Below are 23,519 nucleotides of genomic sequence, written 5' to 3'. Positions count from 1 at the left end.
TCTAAAATTACTCTAAACTGAAAAGATTATTGAAAAATTAAAAAACAAAAATAATTCTGCTCTTTAACATGTTGTTTATCTACAACTTCAGTTTACCACTACGGAATCTTCCTTTAGGAAAGGGTAGTAAAAAGTAGAGGAAGGAAGAAAATAACTAAAATGAATTATTTTAGCAGTAACTCTGGGGGATGGAAACATGCTCATCTATTTGAAACACAACTCACATACCATAAAATTGACACTTTTAACATGTGCAATGCATTGGCTTCTAGTGTATTCACAAAATTGCGCAGCTACTACCACTATCCGATTCCAGAACATTCTTTATCATCTCAAAAAGAAACTCCATGCTTGTTAGCAGTCATTCCCACTCTCCTCTCTCCATAGCCCCTGGCAACCACTAACCTATTTGTGTACATATGGATTTGCCTATTCTGGACATTTCATATAACTGAAATCATATAATATTTGGCCTTTTGTGTCTATCTTCTTTCACTTAGCATAATGTTTTCAAGATTCATCCATGTTGTAGTATAATGTAAATCAGTACTTCATTCCTTTGTATGGCTGAATAATATCTTATTGTACTAATGGGTCGCATTTTGTTTATCCACTCTTCAGCTGATGAGCATTTGACTTGCCATTTTTTGGTTACTATGAATAGTTCTGCTATGAATATTCTTGTATAAGTTTTTGTGTGTGTGTGAACATGTGCTTTCTTTTTTCTGGGGTATATACCTCAGAGTGGAATTGAGGTTATATATGACAACTCTATATTTAACCTTGGAGGAACTGCCACTATTTTTCAAAGTGGCTGCACCATTTACATTCACTCTAGACAAGCATGAGCATTCCTTTTTTTTTTTTTTACAATCTTACCCAATGCTTATTATTATCTGTCTTTATATTATAACCACCTAATGGATATGAAATAGTATCCCACTGTGGCTTTGATTTGCATTACTCTGGTGGCTGATAATGTTCAATAACCTTTTATGTATTTATTGGCCATTTCTAGATCTTCTTTGGAGAAATATCTATTCAAATCCTTTGCCCATTTTAATCAAGTTATTTGTCTTTTTATTGCTGAGTTGTCATCATTGTTTTTATATTTTGGATACTAGACCCTTATCAGATATATGATTTGTAAATATTTCTTTCATTCTGTGGGTCACCTTTTCACTTACTTGATAGTGTCCTTTGATGCACAAAAGTTTTTAATTTTAATGAAGTTCATTTCATTAATTAATTCCTTGATTGTTGATACTTTTGGTGTCAGACCTAAGAAATTACTGTCTATTCCAAGGTCATGAAGATTTACATCTGTTTTCTACTACTTCCACAGTTTGAGTATTTACATTGAGATTTCTGATCTATTTTGAATTAATTTTTGTACATGATAGGAAGTAGAAGTCCTCTGTATTTTTCTTTATGCATTATCATGAATAATTGTTGGTCTTAGAATCAAAATTCTGAAGCTGAAATACTAGTTCCACCAATTACTAGTGTGAATGTGTTTCCCTTTTCTGAGATCCATTTTCTCACCAGTATTTGAGGGAATTAAATACCTTCTCTGGAATTTATTTCAATTCTATTTGGGATTTTGCAATCACTAAAATTTCAAGATACATTTAAGGAATTCATATTTATTTTCTTATAATTAAATGTTGTAATATTTATGGATGAAAATATAAGATGGATTGGCTAAAAAAAAAGAAAGGAAAAGGAAAAAGAAAAACGAAAAGAGGTAGATGAGCAGTGATAGAGTCAGACAAAATAGAATTGACCATGACTTATGAATTGTAGAATACACATGGGTTTGTTATACTTTATATATATATGAAGGTTTAATGAAAGAAACTGTATCATTGATATTTTAGGTAGCCAAGTAAGAACATTTTAAAAAATCTATTAAAATTATAAAACTATTATTATTGTAATTATAATGAAAAAAGTGGTCTATGCCAAATAATAAGAGCAATATCACCTTTACATAAAGAGGATTTCTTCAATTTGGCAAAAAAAGAGCTTCATGAAAACTCATTGTGTTGTCTTTCTGTTTTTCACTTGACCATTGACCAGAACTGATTCCTAGTCTGATGCTTAGGAATCTGACTCTGATTATAATTCTGAAGAATGAACCATAAAAGCTCAGGTTTATGATTCTGTCTCCTTTTCAACAAAGAATAGCATAGTACTGTGAGACAAGGGGAAAGTGAGAAGAGAAACTGTCATATCCTTTCTTGAGGTTGTTTTTTTTTTTTTAAGATTTTATTTATTTATTTGACAGAGAGAGATCGCAAGTAGACAGAGAGGCAGGCAGAGAGAGAGAGAGAAGCAGGTTCCCTGCTGAGCAGAGAGCCCGATGCGGGACTCGATCCCAGGACCCTGAGATCATGACCTGAGCCCAAGGCAGCGGCTTAATCCACTGAGCCATCCAGGCGCCCGAGGTTTTTTTTTTTAATTATCGAAATTATGCATGGGTTCAAATACATTGTAGTAAGTTTTAAGTGAATGTCTTTAATTGAAAATTAATAAAATTCTATGACATACAAAGGATAAAATCTAGGAGTAGACATCATTCATTTATAAGATTCAATACACTAAAACTGTTTATATAAGAAAGTTCCTTAGTATGATAATGTTGATTTCATAATATTTTGAGGAAAATAGACAGAATTATAATTTCTAAATCAAAAATTAAAAAAAAAAAACCTGGACTTTTCTTTGGCCTCCAAAAGATCTCTAGATAAATAGCAAATTAGTTTCTCCACTGACTCAATAAATTTTAGAGCCTTTATGCAATCAAGGTAATGGTAAGATTTATTAATTCTGTAAAAATAAGAGTGAAGCAGGGAGGGTGGGAGGTCGGGGTACCAGGTGGTGGGTATTATAGAGGGCACGGATTGCATGGAGCATTGAGTGTGGTGCAAAAATAATGATACTGTTATTCTGAAAATAAATAAATTTTAAAAAGAAGAAGACATAAAAAAAATAAGAGTGAACATTTTCTGCTATATGTATCACTTATACTTAAGAATGGAATGGCCAGGGGCACCTGGGTGGCTCTGTCTTTGGGGGATCTGCCTTTGGCTTGGGTTATGATCCTGGGGTATTGGGGTAAGCCCCACGGCAGTCTCCCTGCCCAGTGGGGAGCCTGCTTCTCCCTGTCCTCCCCGCTCCAGCTCTCTGTTGCTTTGTCTCTCTCACTCAAATAAATAAAAAAATATATATTTTTTTAAAAAAGAATGGAATGGCCATTAGACCATTACAACTTGGAACTTATCTTAAATTTCTTTATCTATTTAGCACTTAGTACCATCTATATATTTTTGGGTGATACTCTGAGCTTTCAAACTATCTTCTCTGTCACATTTTTGGATTTCAGGTCTTACAATCTTTACAAAGGGATTTTGAATTTATAAAGTCCTTATTTTTGAAGAAGTGATTCTTCAGCTTTAATCCTGCAAAATGGGTTAGTCTTAACACATATATTTTATAGCTGAGAATTCTGGATTATTGAAAGTTTCAATGAGCTGCTTTCTTTAACTTCCTTTTTCCTATTCTCATACACTACTTCCAGATAATTCTTTACTAGCATTTGGATCATTTTCAATTAATCATTTATCAAATATTTAATGGGTACCTACAAATGCTAGACATTGTTTGCATTAAATGGATATAAGAGTGAACAGCAGCAAAAAAAAAAAAGAAAGAAAGAAAAAGAAAAAAAGAAAAAGGCACTTGCACACCTGGAGCTTGCCCTATATATTTTTAGCAATTTTATTTATTTATTTGACACAGAGAGAGAGAGTGAAAGAGAGAGAGCACAAGGAGGGGGGGAGAAGTAGGCTCCCCACTGAGCAAGGAGCTCAACATGGGGCTTGATCCCAGGACCCCGAAATCATGACCTGAGCTGAAGGCAGATGCTTAGCTGACTGAGCAATCCAGATGCCCCAGCTTCCTCTATCTTTTTTTTTAATTTTTTATTTTTTATAAACATATATTTTTATCCCCAGGGGTACAGGTCTGTGAATCGCCAGGTTTACACACTTCACAGCACTCACCAAAGCACATACCCTCCCCAATGTCCATAACCTCTATCTTTAAAGAGGGAAATGAATGAATGTATGAATGAATGAACTCTTATTTCAATAACTCCTATAACTCAGAAATAATTTAGCCTTCTAGTTAGTCCTACTGTTGCTTTATATCCTATACTTGGTTCATGAGCTTTTCTCTTATACCCTAATACAAGCTCACATCTTGTATCCTGAAAAGCTAGTTTGTGTCTTCATGACTTGATATTCTAAAACTGTGATGGAAGGGATAATATGAAAGTTCAAAGGTTCACCAAGAAAATATATAACTGATACTAAATGCTAACGGTATAAAGAAATTTAGGGTAAGTTCAAAGTTGTACTGATTTAATGCCCATTTCATTCTTGAGTGGGAAGTGATATATATAGCAGAAAATGTTTAACCTTACTTTTGTAGAATTTATGAATCTAACATTACCATGCTTGGAAAAAGTGTTTAAAATTTATTGAGTCAGTAAAGACACTAACTTGCTATTTGTCTAGAGATTATACGGAAGCCAAAGAAAGATACAATTCTCAGGTCCTACAGGCAATACTTATAAATATTGCATCCATCCTTAATTTTTCTAGCCCATTCAAGGCTGCAGTCATGCTAAACAAATCTCATCATTCAACTGGTGCCTGACACCTGTTGCCAAGATCATGTCTTGCTGGACCACTTTGACACTGACCAGCTGCGGAATTGTTAAGTTCTATAAATAGCATGTTCCCTGCTTGTCTGGACTTCTTCCTCAACTGTTTAGAATAGTTTTAAAATGTCACCTCCCCACCTCTCCATCCACTCACCAGAGTGGATAAGACTGTAGAGACTAGGACTTCAGAGATGAGTCCATTTTCCTGGTCCTTAACCTTCCTGGTCTGGCTGCCAGGCTGACTCCTGAACTCAAAACTCCCTTCTCAAATACAACCTAAACCTACAAGCATAGGCAGAAAATCAGATGGGATTACCATTTTAAACTCGAGAACTCCCTAGATAAGCACAATTACTGACCCTTTTCCAAAGTTTATAACATTTGCCTTGCAAATTCAGCATCATCTAAGGAGATGGTTATTTGAACTTCCTACTACCATGACACAGAAGTGATGGCTATATTTTAATTATTCCATTGGATTAATTTTGGACATTTGAATATGCAAAAAATAGTATTTCATTCAATAAATTTCATAGTATTCAAAAGAGAAATTATTCCTAAATTGAGGATGCAAACAAATGTGAAAGTAATAATTCAATAGTAGTCTCATCAATCAAAGGCAGGATACTTTGAGGTTAGGATTGAGGTATTTTTGCAGCAAATAGCATGCACATGGGTCCACAGATCATAATTTCTCTGATCATGCTAGAGTCACACTGGATAGACTATTAAAAGGATGGGAATGGAGACAGATGTCTAATCATGGTTCTAGAATGAGCTAATATACTTTATCTTATCACCAGTATGTCTTCTAAGTAAAAAAGGAAAAATTTACTCATCTTCTGAAAAATGATGAGATGGGATACTTCTCTAGCAACCAAATGTTTGTCAGAAAATAAAAGTATTTGTCTTTTGGTTACTTTCCCATGTCCATTCTCCCCTCTCCCTTCATTGCTTTGTTGAGACAACCAGAAAGTGTTAAGTCATACCAACGTAACAAAGGTAGCATTGCCACAGAGAAAGCAATTGGACCAACGTTTGTCAAAATGTGACCACTTCAAAATCATGTTCGTGAAATGGTTTTCAAGTGTCATCTGAAATGAACTGAGTCAATCAGAATTTCTAAGGATGAATTCATGATAGCTATATTTTGGAAGATGGGCTTCAGAAAGTTAACCTCTAATGATACTAAGGTCTGAAAAGTATTGGTAGTAGACACTTTACCAAAGACATAAGAAAGCCCCAGAGGTGGAGCTGGTATTGGGAGAAGGTAACTGACCTTGGCAGGAAGAAAGGATTCAAAAAGAATGTGATGTTTGAACTGAGAGGAAATAATAATAGTGTATATCATCTTCAGTCATGAAAAGGAATCTTTCCTCTCACATGCTTCAGGACTGAAAAAGTATTGTGTAAATTGCTAGAGGTATTGTTCTTGACCTTGAGCAAGACTCCTTAAGGTCAAAGTAGCTAGAGGAGGCATGGGAAGGCAGTAAGGGGAAAAGGGATAGTCTGACAGAAAGTAAGTTGCATTGCCTTTGTGACCAATAAGTGAATATCCAAGGAAGAGAGTATTGTGCGTTTATGTGACACCACTGCAAAGAACTACACAGAAAGAATTCTGCAAAAAAGAACAGCAAACATAGAAAAAAGATACCTTGCTCTTGGTGAGGCAAAAATCAGGTAAAATAACTGTTTAGAGTAGTCACTCTGACAAAAATTTAAAAAACCTACTCTCTGTTTTGAAAGCAGAAACATAGCAGAGATGTACATGTTTCCATATGATAATGATATTGCCTATCATACAGACAAGGTGAATGTATATGAGGAGTTTAATTTTTCAGAGTTTATTAATAATTAAGCTGCTCATTAGGTTTATTAGGATTAATCCCTAATTGAACAGAACAACCATAAGGCAAATTATTGAAATAACTGATGGAACTTTGTTTCTTGACTTTAAAAAGATAAAGTTTGGCAGCTCCAGGTACTTATTTCTCTGTCCAGCATGAGAAAAGAATGGAGTTTTTGGTCTCAAAGAACTTTAAAGTAGACCAGCTGTGATATATTTAAGTAGAGACTGGCTTCTTGAGTACTCAAGTGGGGTTTCCTACAGACACCGTGAAAATAGAGTATTTTAAACCTAGTTAGGTTCCTGTAATGGTGTGGGGGGGGGTGTTGACCATGAGGGAGGCTATGCACATGTGAGAGTGGGGATATATGGGAAGTCTTCGTACTTTCTTCCCAGTTTTGCTGTGAACCTAAAATTGCTCAATAAATAAATAAATAAAGCCTTGGGAAAAAAAAAGTGTATGTGTCTGTGTACTGACACAGCGAGTCTCTACCCAGCCCCTGAGGCTGGTCACTGTTGATGCCACATTTGCTAAGAAGACCACGGCATTGTACGTGTGTAGGAAAACATATACCCAAACTGGTATCTTCAAACTGTATCTGACATGGCTTTGATCAATTAGGGCTTTTACAGATTTAATAAATAAATGAAGGTATCTTTCCAAAAATCCATATTTAAAATTTTATACTAGAAAACTAAGGAAAAATAAAGTCTGCCAAACATAAAAAGAGGTGATATTAAAGATGAATGTATCTGATACTTTATCTTACTTTTTCACTCCCACCCCAAATATTACCAAATACTTTTAAAGACTTATGAACTATCTCTGTTTAGATTCTGGGATATCTTCGCTGATTTATGCCCTAGAATATTACAGATAAAAAAAAATCAAAATAACTCTTTGAAAAATGCTTGGCTTCATTGATTTTGTGGAGAGGCTCTTGCTTGGCTGAATTTAATTTAAATGTAATCCTTTGTTATTGCTTCAAGAGGACGACAGTCATTTCTAACAAGCGCAAATTATTCAGAGCATGACCCTAAATGCTGTATTTGAACTAGCAAAAGAAAACAAGCTATCCTCTAACCTACTTCACATTGCAGGAAGAGAAGCTGTGTGAAAGGGAGCTGCAAAAGGGCAACCTGACCCAGAGAGATTTGCCCTCACCGGGGCCCTCCTCCCAGCTTTCGTGGGTCTCTGGATGGGCCAGTTGCACAAATACAAGAAGATCAGGCCAGCATCCTGGAAGGGGGGAGGGTGCTTGGTATCACCCTCCTTGGATAGCTCTTTGCCAAGTTCTAGTTAACCCAGTTACAGTAAAGCCATTGTGGGCTCTTTAGTGGAGCAAGCCTCAAATCTACATGGCATTCACGATTTTTTGATGGCCATGGCCACAGCCAGTAACTGCAATTTAGTGGCTTACACATTGTCATGAAAGGGGGCGGGCAAAGGCTCAAGAGCAGTGGATTTTACGGCAATAGGAAATAGGACACATTTTGTGCAGTTGCCAACTCCTTTGCATTTCTGAGGATGAAATGCCCCCTAGATCAAAGTGACAAAGTAGTTAGGATATTCACGGGACAGAAGACAAAAGGAGTTCATTCACTGCCAAAAAACAGCCTTCTGTTAAGTATTTAGAAGTTTAATAACAGTACTTACATGAGAAGCAGAATGCAGGAGGGTAACTTGAAAGTGTGCACAGCTTAACAGAAACTGGTCATTTTTCAGGAGAGCAGACAATCAGTGATTCACTTATTTACTCCTCACACATACATCAAGCACCTTCTACATGGGGCTCTGACCAAGGCATTTTAAGGAGTATAAATATACACAACAAAAGCCTCTACCTTAAAGGAGTTTATAGACCTATATAATAATATATTATTATATGTTATATTGATGTACATACAATTAATGTAATCATTATAAATGAAATTAAACCAATAGATTATATATAATACATTATAGATTATATATTATATATATAAATGCATATATAATATATTACAGATAATACACTACTATCTATCTATCTATCTATCTATGCCCACCTTAAGATGTCAGGCCATCTGTACAGCACTTGCAAAGAGGATGGACAAAAACTAACCTTGTAGTTCTAGTGCAACACTCTCCTCAAGGGGATAAAAGGATTGTGGTTAGAGACAAGAAGAGAAACTATTTCTTTGGAAGCATTTGTTGGGATACTGTATCTTTCCCTCTCCACGTACCCCCAACTCTATTAATGGAGAAGTTGGAGAGTACTTCCTCCTCATCGGGGCCAAATGAAAGGCATGTCAAGAGAACCACGTGGGGGGATTGGCCTGTTTCCCTTTAGAGTTTTGGGGGTCCAGGGTCTAATGTAATACATATATCTGAAAAAAATCTCCAGACAAGAAGCTGCCTGAGGCTGCCTATAGTATGTGATTTAAAAGCTGTATTGAGGGGCACCTGATTGGCTCAGTCAGTTAAGCATCTGTCTCCAGCTGACATCATGATCTCTGGGTCCTGGGATTGACGTGCACATCAGGCGTCCTGTTCAGTGGGGAGTCTGCTTCTCTCTCTCTCTCTCTCTCCCCATCCCCCAACACTTGTTCTCTCTCTTGCTCTCTCAAATAAATAAAATATTACTTTAAAGAAAAGCAAGCTTATTGAGAGTAAATTGTGCTTCCTCTAACAGCAGAGACAAGGATGCATAAATGTTTTCTAAGTACTGCATGTGGTCCACAGCACATGGGAAACAGCTGACCTAGAGGAGTTAAGGTCCTTTACCTAAGAAGGCTCCCTAGAGGGAAATGAAGGAGGATTAAGGGAGTGGAAAATGAAGTTGCCTTCTGCCTGCCTCTGATGGAGATCACCACACTTCATCCAGCAGTTAGATTATATTAAGGTAGAAACTCTAAATCTCATTAAGATACTTGAAGCTACAGTGTTATGGGAGAAGATTTTTTCTAAGTCACCTAAGACTTGTTATACTCTTATATCACAGAATAAGCCTGGATCTAAAAAACTTATATCAATAAACCCAAGTGGTCAAAAGTGAAATTTTAAGTTATTACCCATATATTTAACTTACACTACTCCAAGTTTTTAGAAACATCCAGAGTTTGGAAGTTTGGGAAACTGCGCTCTTTATCTACATGCCTAATAGACAGGACACAAATAAAAAATGTAGACTCAGACTCAGTCTAAACGTATTTGGTCCCTTGGCATAAAAGACCCTTAGAAAAATGCCTTTTAAAAGTGAATCAAATAAGTAATTATGGAGGGTTTATACTCTCTTTCCCGGAGGAGTTGAGACGGGGTAGAGTAGGAGAGAGAGAGAATTTCTTCAGGATCATCTCTGCTCCTTAGTATGGGGAGGTTAGGACATTCAGAAAGCAAAGGACAAACTTTGCCTCCATACCCCCAGCTTCCCTCCTTTTTTACCTTGTTAGAATGCCCCCCTCCCCACAGTCTTGCTTCTCAACCCCCTTGACTGCTTAGCCAAACGGGCCATGTATAGGAGTTCTTTCAAGGCTGGAGCCATGGTTTGCTGCAGTGCACAGACAGCTGAATTCTAATCCAGAGGTCATGTGGTCTACACTCCTGTGTTCAGAGATTTACAGAAGTGGCCCACTAATCATAGCATACAGATCGGTGCCAGTGACAGAAGGAGAATCTTAATCTGCTACTTCTTTAATAAGGCTCTTTTAGCTACACTACACTGCAGGGAAGATGATGGGGTCACATGCACAGACACATCCCATTGCCCTGCCCCACTCTACATAACAGTTTGGAGCCATGATTTCAAGCAATTTAATTTGGTATTAGGCAGAACCAAAAAAGAAGGAGAAGGTGGAGGGGGAAAGAGGTGGGGAGAGGGAGAAGGAGGAGATGGAGAAGTAGTAGTAGTACTAATAATAATTTGGAAAAGTCAAAGAAATTTACAGAACCACTTTATATACTGTGAAGGTATATCATAGTACCATGTATTATGAGTCAACCAACCAAACTGGGAATGTCATGAAAATTTCATTAATGCTCATGTCCTCTCTGCCTAGAAAAATCATGAAATTAAGTAACTTCTGAAAAAACATTTCTCTAATCTCCAATCACCTGCAATTTCCAGAGTACAAACCTATAAATCTCATGTGGTTGCTGTCCAGTCTAGAAAGATGCTTCAGGCAAAGGACCATGGGGCTGTCTATAGAACCTGTGATAGAATTAACTTTGTTTTCTGCAGAATTCCTCTTCCTGAGATGGTGCATGGACCCAAGTCTTTCTAGGAACCATTCCTAGATAAGAGTCAGTTTCAGCCAAGCCTTCACTCGGCAGTGTTCTAGTCTCATCAGTGCCTACAGGCCTTCATAGAGGGTCCTTGCTCTAAAAGCAAAAAGCTGAACAGAACTGGCTGCTAAGAGTCTCCTACATTGGGAGGTGCATTCCTTGATTTGATCATGGAGATAAAACCAAATAGCTCCAACAAAACACCTAGGTCTCCTGCACCAATTGTTCTTTCAAGGCAAAAAACCTCAATTTTTTGCATAACATGAATAATAAAAAGATACGTACTAATGAGATCTACACAATATTGGAAAGAAGGATTATGAATGGGTAAGCACACTTTTAGGTGATTTACAGATTTCAGCCAGGTCAGCCCCAGGGTATGATTATCTCATTAGTCCTGTGCACTCAGAATTAATATAGAATAGGCTGGGTGTGACTAGCAAACAACAGTTTTTGCCAAAAACCTGTAAAGAACAAACTGTGGATTCAGTAGGGTATGTACCAAGCATTACCTAAGTGGATTTCATGCTTATGAAAGGTGAGCAGCACCTGGCAGGGCAAGATCTCCAAGTTCAGAGCGACTCACACATCTACCACATGGCCAGACTCCCAAACCACATTGTCTTGCAACCATCCTGGGCCGCCCCTCCTCAGAGTACTCCGTGTTCTTTCTAAACCACACTGAAACTACTGATCTACCTCTCCCTCAGGCCTTCTCTTCAGCTTGCTCCCTCAGCTGTCCCTGGAAATGAATTCATTTTTATCCACCCTTATTCTTGGGAGGCACCTGAGAATGTGTCTGGAGGTGTAAGCTTACTGCCTTGGCTTTAATCAGATTTTTTCCTAAAAGAGTTCTCCTGAAGAGAGCAAGCTGGGAAGGGCTCAGGAAACCAGGTAGTGACAGGTCAGAAGAACAGTTTCATCAATAATGGATAACATCAAATGAACCCCTACTATGTGCCAGGTTCTATTCTAAGAGAAGTATCTTATCATCTCATCTAATTCCCTCAACAATCTCATGGGATAGGTGCTCCTAGAATCCCTAATTACAGAGTAAGAAATAGAAGTACAGAAAAATAAAGTCAATTGTTCAAGATTAGAATGTTGGAACCAGACAGTCCTATTCAATCATAACACAACTAATTGGGCACTCAGTTGGTTTCATTAGTGTTAATCATGTGCCAGACACTGGGCTCTAGGAGTTCTGTGGGTTATCTCAATGAATCTGTACAATAACCTCATGAAGTAGGTACTAATAGGATGTCCACTTATATACTGGCTTTATTTTACCTCTAACGTTCAGAAATGTTAACCAATAGATGGAAAACAAGGTTTGGATAAAGATTTTTTGTTGTTTTGTTGTTGTTTTTCCTCCTCACTATCCCCTTTACAAAGTTTGTTCCTAGAGAAAGTGGGTGGGATGCTTAAGACATGGAGTGCCCTCTGTTTGAAGACAGCCAAGAAGGGGGCAGGTATTTACTCAAATGGGGTAGACTTTCTGTATTTTAAATGGGGGTAGACTTTCTGTATTCCCCTGTTCCCAGGGATATATGTTTATATTCATTCACATTGTTTTCATTGTACCTTTTCCTGTTTAGTTTCCATTTACTTACCCTGAGGTTGCAAACTACCTTTTCTTTTTCATTTTCATTTTCTTATAACATCTAGGCCCCATCTTCAATACTTCTTGCTGCTGCAGCAGCTAAAAAGTATGGGATTATGGAAGGCCCTGAAAAACAAGTCTGAACTGTCTTCTTACAAAACAGACATCTCCTTGCATAGTGTTTGTGCCGAGAGCCGGGATCACATCGTTCAGACTTGCAATGGACTGGGTGCTCCGAAGACGGCGGCACTACCACACCCAAACATTACCTCAAGGGTGTTTTCTTTCCCTCCAGATCTGGGTCTACAGGGTGATGTTAGGTTCCAGTACACTTGGAGCTTTGTGATTTGTCAAAGATTAAGAACCAGGTGAGCCACACTGATGAAAAATCCACAGGTTCTGAATCCATTATTGTAGTCAAGTTAGTTTCTCCAAGAAGGAGCATATCATGACAAGTACAATAATAATTATTACTTAGTATTTACTAAGCACTTAGCCTAAGCCACTCTACTGACCACTTTACATCTATAATCTCATTTAATACTCACACACAAAGAAAATTAAGATGTGTATTAAGATCCATCACCCAGTTACAGGTAAGAAAACAGAGGCTTTTGGAAAATGAAAATCGAATAGATCATGCAGAGTCACATGGTTATGGGAAGTGAAAATAGTATTTTAAAACAACCACTGGGATCTGGAAAGCGTGCGTTCTTGACCACTACCCAACATGGCCTCCTACCTTCCCAATATAATCTATCAATATAGCATCACAAACTTGTGCCCAAAGAAGAGCATCTATGGATGCTGCTTACTAGAACTTCTGTGAGGGTCTTCTGTGTGGAAGAAAGTTCTCACCTGAAGTAAATTCCTGTCACCTTGACTAGAAGTTCAAGACACACTTCACACAACTAGACCATTACTGAGTATGTTCTCACTGTACTTGAAAATATCAACAAATCCATACACTAGGGATTTAAATTCACAGTATAGATATTAAAGCCTATCTTCACTGGGAACTTTCTCTCCCCTTATATGCTTGCTTATTGGTGTACAACCATCCTCAGAACTCTAGTTTGAAGAACTGGAGGCAGGATTATATATGTATTACAGACTCCACTTAAAGAGCATCTGGATAGCTCAAGTTACTCTTGAATTTGGCTCTGGTCATGATCTCAGGGTCATGAGGTGGCGCCCCATGTGGGGCTTTATGCTCAGCAGGGAGTTGGCTGCTCTCCCTCTCCTTCTGCCTCTCCTCACTGCTTGTGCACTGGTGCTTTCTCTCACACCTATCTAAAATAAATAAATCTTAAAAAACAACAACAACACAAAGACTCCACTTTAGAACACACAGATTCTTTTTTTGTTTTAGTTACCATTTGGTAGAGGGGATTTGATTTCACTTTTCACCATTGAGGTTTATCTTTTTAAGGCTTTAGCTTTGAAAATGGTGGGTTTTTTTTTTTTATTTTGGTCACTTGCTTCTTATAAAAGAGTTTCAGGGAATATTTTGTGGCACAAAATATTAAAGGAAAATTTAAATTAAAATAATAAAGGAAAATTTTAAATATTATATATAAAAGGACATGAACAAATCAGATGAAAGTTTAAACTAAGTATATGAAACTTTAAGACTATGGAGACATGGCATCAGGAAAATACAAATCAAAACCATAACAAGAAATGTCTGTTCATGTCCTCTGCCCATTTCTTGATTGGATTATTTGTTCTTTGGGTGTTGAGTTTGCTGCAAAGACGACATCCAGATGGCCAACAGACACATGAAAAAGTGCTCCATATCACTGGGCATCAGGGAAATACAAATCAAAACCACAATGAGATATCACCTCACACCAGTCAGAATGGCTAAAATCAACAAGTCAGGAAATGACAGATGCTAGCGAGGATGCGGAGAAAGGGGAACCCTCCTACACTGCTGGTGTTTTCCAGCCACTCTGGAAAACAGCATGGAGGTTCCTCAAAATGTTGAAAATAGAACTGCCCTATGACCCAGCAATTGCACTTTTGGGTATTTACCCTAAAGATACAAACGTAGTGATCCAAAGGGGCATGTACACCCGAATGTTTATAGCAGCAATGTCCACAATAGCCAAACTATGGAAAGAACCTAGATGTCCATCAACAGATGAATGGATCAAGAAGATGTGGTATATACAAACAATGGAATACTATGCAGCCATCAAAAGAAATGAAATCTTGCCATTTGCGACAACATGGATGGAACTAGAGCGTATCATGCTTAGCGAAATAAGTCAAGCAGAGAAAGACAACTATCATATGATCTCCCTGATATGAAGAAGTGGTGATGCAACATGGGGGCTTAAGTGGGTTCGAGAAGAATAAATAAAACAAGATGGGATTGGGAGGGAGACAAACCATAAGTGACTCTTAATCTCACAAAACAAACTGAGGGTTGCTGGGGGGAGGGGGTTTGGGAGAAGGGGGTAGGATTATGGACATTGGGGAGGGTATGTGCTTTGGTGAGTGCTGTGAAATGTGTAAACCTGGTGATTCACAGACCTGTACCCCTGGGGATAAAAATATATGTTTATAAAAAATAAAAAATTAATTAAAAAAAAACCATAACAAGATATCGCCTCACACTAGTCAGAATGGCTAAAATTAACAAGTCAGGAAACAAATGTTGGCGAGGATGTAGAGAAAGAGGAATCCTCTTACACTACTGGTGGGAAAGTCACCTTAACGACTCAGTAATTGCACTACTAGGGATTTATCCAAAAGTGATCCAAAGGGGCACCCGCACCTAACTAACTAACCACTAACGTTGGTTAGTAGTAGCAACGTCCAAAATAGCCAAACTATGGAAAGAGCCCAGATGTCAGCCGACAGATGAATGGATAAAGAAGATGTGTATACACACACACACACACACACACACACACACACACTATGGACTATTACTCAGCCATAAAAAAATGAAATCTTACCATTTGCAAAAACATGGATGAAACTATAGGTATTATGCTAAATGAAATAAGTCAATCAGATAAAGACAATTATCATGTGATTTCACTCATGTAGAATTTAAGAAATGAAACAGAAGATCATAGAGAAAGGGAGAGAAATAAAATAAAATGAAATCAGAGAGGGAGACAAACCATGGAGACTCTTAACTCTAGGAAAGAAACTGAGGATTTATGGAGGTGAGGTGGGTGGGGGGAACGGATAATTGGGTGATGGACATTACGGAGGCACATGATGAAATGAACACTGGGTGTTATATACAACTGAGGAAAGTCACTGAACTCTACCTCTGAAACTAATAAAACACTATATGTTAAGTAATTGATTTTAAATAAAATTTTTAAATTAAAAAAAAAAAAAGACTATGGAGACAGATGTAGCTAAGTAAAGATACACTGAATCCAGACTCTAGACTGGCTTGAAACAACAACATTATAGAAGGTTTACCATAAAACTTCCTTAGAAATGAGCTGTCCCAGTACCCTCGCTTCCAGGTGAGGAAACACAGGCCCGTTGTACTAAGGTGCCTCATCTGGAACGTCACAGGTAGGCAGGAGCTGATGCAGGCCCACAGTGTATCATCCTTTCTCAGGCTTGTCACTCATCCTTACCACTTGCAATTTTTTGGTTCTTACTTAGTTTTATCCCTGATCTTTCCTCACTTTCTTCACCCAGTGTTTGTTTGTTTTTTTTTTTTTAATAAAAAAGCACTTGGCCCCATTCAGCAAGAGATCCATGTTCATCCTCCACCTCTGCCACTAATGCCCTGTGGACAAATCGTTTACCACAGTGCTGGCCCCTTGCTGTAACTTTGCTCATGTCTCTCTCCTTCTCTCCTCACCTTTTCTACTCCCTCCACCTCTTTCGCTCTCTTCTCCCTCTTTCTCTCCCATTGACCCCAAGATAAAAGCAATTACTCTACCCTGGAGCCCAGGCAGCATCAACAGGGACAACAGACTCTGAATTTTACAATTTGGGAAGCCCTTGTATCGCAACAAGTTACTTTTTTAAGGACCTGGAAGCTACCAACAAGTGATGTAACATGTTCTCTTGATAACAAGCCAAAGACAAGATTACATATTGGTCTTTCTCATGGACATTCAGCCAGAAGTCAAATATTACCTTCCCTCTTTACTATGGTGAAGTAAAATATTTGTGTCAGATGGTTCCAGTGTATTTCATCACCCTAGTTTTCCCTTGATAGGAACTCTTCTGTCAGAACAGATCAATGGTATTCATCAACCGATGTCAGGGTTTTTTGAGTAGCCAGCACTACATGCTGTTCTAGAAGCTTCCCTTGCCTTCTTCACACCCTGAGGGGAGCAGAGGGGACTGCTCTGCAAACACCAGTGAGGAGGAAAGCAGTTTTTGTGCCTTTTACAGACATCAGGAATCTTCTTGTACTGTCTCACACCATGTCCCTAACTGCCACTGGAGATGATGGCACACAGAGAGGGGCCAACTGGCAACTCACCTGCTGGCTGGCTCTCTGAGACAAGTTCAGCTCATTAAATCAAAGTTAATAGCTGAGCCAAGATAATCCTGCCCCTGTGTTGGAAAAGGCTGAAACCCTGCCACTGAAGGGAGGTGACAGGGAACATGGAGAGGTAGCTCTGGGTGCAGAGTTTCTGGCTGAGCAGCTGCATCTTTTGTTCAATAGCTACATCTTCCTGGATCATGTTATGGTTGAATTCTGTCCATCTAAAAATCATATGTTGAAATCCTAACCCCAAATACCTCAGAAAGTGACCTTATTTGGAAATAGGGTTGTTGCAGATGTTATTAGTTCAGATGAGGTCATCCTGGAGTGGGGTGGGCCCTAATCCAAAATGACTGGTGTCCTTATAAGAAGACACAGCTTCATAGAGAGAACACCGTGTGAACATGAAGGCAGAGCTCAAGGAGATGCTTCTACAAGCCAATGGATGTCAGTGATTGCCAAGAACCACCAGAAGCCAGGAGACAGTCATGGAACAGATTCCCCTTCACAGTCCTCTGATGTAACCAGCCCTGCCAACACCTTGATCTCAACTGCAAGCCTCCAAAACTGAGACAATAAATTTCATCTCACCTAGTCTGTGATAGTTGTTACGGTAACCCTAGAGCATCTACTATAGACCATACTTCCAAAGTTGTGAGAAACTTAACGTGTAAAGCTCTGACAATCTATATATGTCAGTAACAAGTTACTAGACTAGAAGAAAGTGTGTATAATACATCATAGTTAGTATTTCTTCTTATTGTTCATCTACTTCCACTTGACACATACAACCCATCATTTGAAGGTTTCAAAATAAACCTAAACAACAACAAAAAAACCCTAACACATTAATGAAACTTAGAACTTTCTGCACAATCCTTTCTAAAGGAAAGTAGTATCCCCAAAATGGACTCAAGATCAGCTAAGGACCTCCCGTGATTCAACTCGTATACTGGAGATGTATATTCTTCTCTTCCTACATGTTTTACTATATGGCTGCTCTGTGCCAAGCACTCTGATAGACACCTGAAACCCAATAGTCTCAACAGCAAAACAGGTAGCTGCTGTCTTTGCGGTGGTCCATGTCCAGTGAGGAAGATAGATTTTGGTCAAATAGTCACTCAAATATCTAGAACTATTAACTGACAGACGCAGCAATGCGGAAGTATTGCCACACTCTGTAGGCAGCTGCTTTCCCTGTGGACCTGTGGACAGGCAGGGCTTCCTACTCTGTATTATATACAAAGGCTGCAGTACTATGAGTTTTCTGCCATCCAAAGAGAATGCTGAACTTTACATTCAGGGAACCAAACCACCTGCCAAAAATATAATCATCTTCATAAAACATGGGCCCCAAAAGAAGGAGGGGATAGGTGCTGAAATGGGTAAAAAGAATCAAAGAGGCAAATGAGACCTGGAGAGAGTTAAAGAAATTGGAAACTCAAGACAAGATGCTGGCATTGAGTACCCCTCCCCCACCCAGGATTCAAGCATAAGCGAGTGAAGACATATGTCCGGTGCTGTGAGCGTGGCAGTGGTGAATGGCATGTGGTCGGGCATGAGATTGTGTGCAGTTGAAAGGATATTGCCCAAAATAAAAGCCTACCTTTGTTTGCAGCTCTGTCCTTTTAAACTGGAACATCACTGTTCAGCATGCTCCTTGCTCTGTGCAATTGTGATCCCTTTAGCCCGCTGCCAAACAACGTAGCTGGTCACCAAAGCTTCTGAATGCTGCTGAAAACAGGGAAGAGAATCCATTGAACAAGTCCTGAACATTGCAAAAGCGGCTGCCTCTCTCAATTACTTTGTCAAGTCCCATTATAATTGTGGCTGTAATCACATGCAAGGTTCTCCCATGGGTAGGGATAGAGCCAGGATCCTCAAAGTACTGACATGCACCCCACCCAACCCCCCATCAGGCCACTGTGAACAGGTCTACAGCTGTTGCATCACTTGCCCTTGGTGGAATTTGACAAGGGACACTTCTACCTTTGCATCTATATTACCCTTAGCAAGGGACATTTCCTGCTGGTGGTGACCAACTCAGGTGATCTACTTTGAGCTTTCCCAAACAACTTATGTATAACTGATTTGAAAATACTTTGACAAATGCATTGCTGAATGAAAACATAAACCCATATGTTTTCCAAAGTATTTATTTAGGGAACACCTCTGCTGATAGCTGGAGCCTGGGTTGATTAACAAACAATATCACTGGGCTGAAGAACTCCATCACAAAATGGAAATAAGCTTGCATCCTAGCACAGAAGTTTACTGCGATGCTTGCTTTTTCCTTATCTGCTTGAGTTACACGATTCGGGAGCTGGACTGTGATAGCTGGAGATGTCCAACTATCCTCAGGTAACTAGTTGCAATACTAGAATGCCCAAATGAACAACATGAATGAAAACTATGTATTTTGAATGTTATTACATCAGATGGTAAGGCTTAAGCAAGTTTTGTACATTTAGCATCATATCTGAAAACGAGTGGAGGAAAATGGATAGAAAGATAGAAATATATGACCTGCAAACAAAAGAAAGGTGGAATGTTTGGGAATGGGCACTGGTGGCTAGTTAGTGCATAGCTCTTCAGGTGTGGTCCTGGGGACAGCAGCATCAACCATACCTGGGAATGGCTTAGAAACCCAAATGCTCTAGAGTCAGAAACTCTGGGGTAATGGGGGGTGTTGTGTTCAACAATCCATAGTTCAGCAAGCCTCCCAGTGGTTCAGGTACATGTTCACATTTGAGAACCACTGAGTTAGGGCACGAAGACTAAAGCACAAAGAAGAGAAAAGCAATACGGAGCAAGCCATCTTCCCCAAAGGAAGATCATCAGTGCCAATCCTCAGTGTCTCCAGGGAAAGAAACTCTAATCCTGGAGTCTGGAAATTATCAGAGGGGCTAAGAATCAAAACAATGATGATAAAGTGATGAAAAAAGTCATTAAAGAAGACTGGTTGTTGAGTGGTTTTTCAACTGAATGGTGACAGACCTGATCCCTATCATTGTGACATTTAAGGAATTCCTACAAGTTCCCTACAAGTAGTATTTTCATCCCTAGATTTTTAAGTGACTGAAATCAGCCTTAAGCCTAGGCTGCTGAAGTTTTTGTGGTCTGGCAAGCATTTGGTATGACTGCCTTCACCTGAATCTGAGCATTTTCCTTCTGAATCATTCACTGAGTGAGAAGAATTTGAAAGGAATTAGTAAAACACATTCTTTGAGGTTGGAAAAATACAATCTGCCCTAATCATAGAATGGCCAGGTTGGTACAAGCAAATGACACACAGATAAGAAACACAGACTAGTTTTATCTTCATGGCATAGTCTTCCTAATTCTTACATATACCTAGGGAAATTCCAGGCAGAGGTCACTGGTCAAAGGTAATGTAGAAAGGATTGAAAACTCAGGAAAGGAAAAATGTGCTACAATAAAAGTGTGAAGTTAATGTGGTTTGTCCCACCTACAGCTAAATGCCAGAGATATTTCTCCACTTTCCTCGCCCGCCCAAATGTTACAAGCAACTCAGCTCTGGGATATTAATGAGAAAGAGGTTTGTGGGAATGGAACTTTCTTTTTCTTTTAAACTCCTTCACTTAGCATCTACCAAAAAGTGTGTGCCTAAAAGTGCCATCCATTTGCTAGTTTCACTGCCCCAAGCTGGGCAAGTAAATGTATATTTTGGCTAAAGTCCCAACTAGCACTCAAAGTTGGGTATACCAGCCATGCTTGGGAAACAAGCACCCATAATAGCAGGTGGTACAAGATTAATTTTGAAAATACTGGAAATATTCTAATGAAATCATTTTTTTTTTTTTTTGCTATGCCTAACTTTTTTTTTTTTTTTCCAGGATGATTGTAAGCCTCATATCCCTACTACAAATTGACATTTCAGAAGATTCTTTAAAGTGGACACCCAAATGGGTTAGCTTCAGAGCCATGGAATCAATTTAGTTTCAGTTTATAGAAATTATTTCACTGAAAAACTAACATTTGTTCACTCGAGCCCAACTCTATGAGTAAAGATCCAGAATTCAATTACTCAACTGAATTCTTCTTCTTTTCTTTTTTCCTTTTTTTTCCCCTCTTCTTTTCCTTTTTTCTTTTCATTTTTTTTTTTTTGTACAGCCAGGGCAGCAGCCTATAGTCATATCTCTGCCAAAACTTTTGAGGGCAATAGGAAGTCCAAAAATAGTAATTTAATATTTTCCACCTGCAGCTATAACTCTCCTTAGTACTTACTGGTCTCATGCTGGCAAGACACATGTAATGCTTTGGACACACCTGAATTTTACAACTTTTCCTACTGTCTTTTACTCACCACTAAGAATAGCCTTCATTGTTTATTTCTTGTTCTAAGACATGGCAGTTTTAGTCTGGGGTGTCTTACCAATCCTACAGCTCACCAGCCCAAACCCTGATTTGTTCAGCAGTGGTCTTCAAAACTGAGATGGAAAGGGACTAGTTTAGACCTCATAATGGCTAGTAATGGGGAAGAACCACTCTTAGAAGCATCAGCCCAGAGGGTTGCTCAAAGGAATTCAAAACTTTGGCTGAAACTAAATTTCCTTTGGGATTTAAAAAGCTGACCAGTTATTTGAACTGATACATGCCTGCTTTACTGTGATCTGTTCCTTACACTCCCTGGGCAAGGAGCTTTGCATGAGCCTAAGGAAGCCAAATACCTCAAAGGACTCAGGTACCCAATGAATCAAAACTAACACACTCTCTCTCTCTCTCTCTCTCTCTCTCTCACACACACACACACACACACACACACACACGTCTAGGAACCCACATGCCTGTAGTGGGGTGTTTCTTAAGCTCAGAAGCATAATGCTTTCCTGTTTTGCCCCTCTTCTTTCCATGATCAACTAAATGGGGGTTGACATTAATCAGAGCCATGTGGATTGCTGTGCTTCAGGTTTCATCAATTGTATAAAACTTAAACTTACTTCCTATTACTCACATCCCCTTAAATTTTCACTTCTACCATGTACATATAGGTCACACCTCCTTAAAATAGAAACTTTTGAAAGACAGACATTTCCAAACCCCTAAGCCACAATCATATCTTTTTTCTCAGACAATATGCAATGCTATAATTTTCCCTTTAACAAAATTTTCTGGATGGTCCTTGGGAGTTCATGTGAAAGGAATTGATAACTACAAGTAAACATAAATAATTTGAGGGAAAAAAAATCTTGCCATTGACATAGCACTGCCTTCTTAATGTCATTCCATAAAACGTGATTTTGATTTACAGATTTGCTTAGAGACACAGTATACAATGTAAACCTCATTTGCCTTCTATACCATCTCCTGGTTCCACCCCTAGTTAACATATGTTATTCAGTCTCCTTGGTATAAAATGAGACAGCTGGCCTATATAGTCATTAACTTCCTTTCTAAGCCCTCAAAGTCTCTGACTTTGAGAGAGGCCCAAAGAGACTCAAAGATTCATAGATTTTTCAGTGTATTTCATGGACTTTCCCTACCAAGTCCAAACTACCCCCACTTAATTAAAGTCAAGTCAACTCATTCATTTACTAACCTAACACATATATATTGAACATCAACTATGTTCCAGGCATTCAACTAGATGCTGCCCTTAAGAACCTCATAGTCTAGAATTTTATATATTTCATATTTGGTAGATATTTATTTTTAAGCGGACTATATATACTCTTACATAGCACTCATCCATTTTATGTGTGTCAGTGTAGAAATGCCCAGCTTGGTCTAGCACCCTTGAGACTATAGACCTCTTCAAATTCAGGAGAATATTTTATTAATTTTGGCCCTATAGACAAAGAAGTTAAGAGACAATCTATACATTAAGTATAAAAACAAAGCAATAACAAATAGTCTATACAAATTAACGAACTACTATAGATATACTTCTTAAAATTTCCAGGTAAAGTAGAAATCAGCAATTCAAATCCCTGATTCAAATGAGATTTGAGGACTATATTTGCTAGTAAGTTCTTTCTAATTCTTAACCATTACCAATTATTCCTTGAGCCTATATATAAATCCAGTATAAGGTTATATCAGTTAGGCAGATAAATTCAAATTTCATTCTGATAACATTTTTATCAAATTCTAGTAATCTCCAAAGTCCATTAGTTAGATTTAGAATTTAATCCAAGGGCTGTGAAACCCTGCAAAGTGAGTCTATGAGATAACTTATCAGCGTTTCTAAGTATGCCAGCATATTATCTTTTCATTGTTCTTCATCCAATATCTTAGGAAACATAGAGTTGTTCACAGGCATAGGAATTTTAACTACACTGGGTTGAAGAAGCACTAGATAAATCACCATGCCTCTGAATATCTCCCTAACTGACAAAAAATTATCTGAATTTCTCCATTAAAGGTGCGTTCTTTTGGGTTCAGACACTACGTCAGCGGTCTGGTTACATTAATGATGCCCATTTATTAGTGCCTAGTCTATTCCAGATACTGTGATAAGTGCTTTACATACTTATTTCCCAAAACATCCTGCAAAATAAGTATTATCTCTATTTCCCCCAAAAAAGTAATTAAAGTTAGGGTGGTCACCTAACTGGTAAGTTGTGG

Source organism: Mustela nigripes, chromosome 13 (assembly GCF_022355385.1).
Source record: "Mustela nigripes isolate SB6536 chromosome 13, MUSNIG.SB6536, whole genome shotgun sequence".
Taxonomy (NCBI): Eukaryota; Metazoa; Chordata; class Mammalia; order Carnivora; family Mustelidae; genus Mustela; species Mustela nigripes.
The sequence above is the reverse complement of the archived record's forward strand: the minus strand, read 5'-3'. Positions refer to the sequence as shown.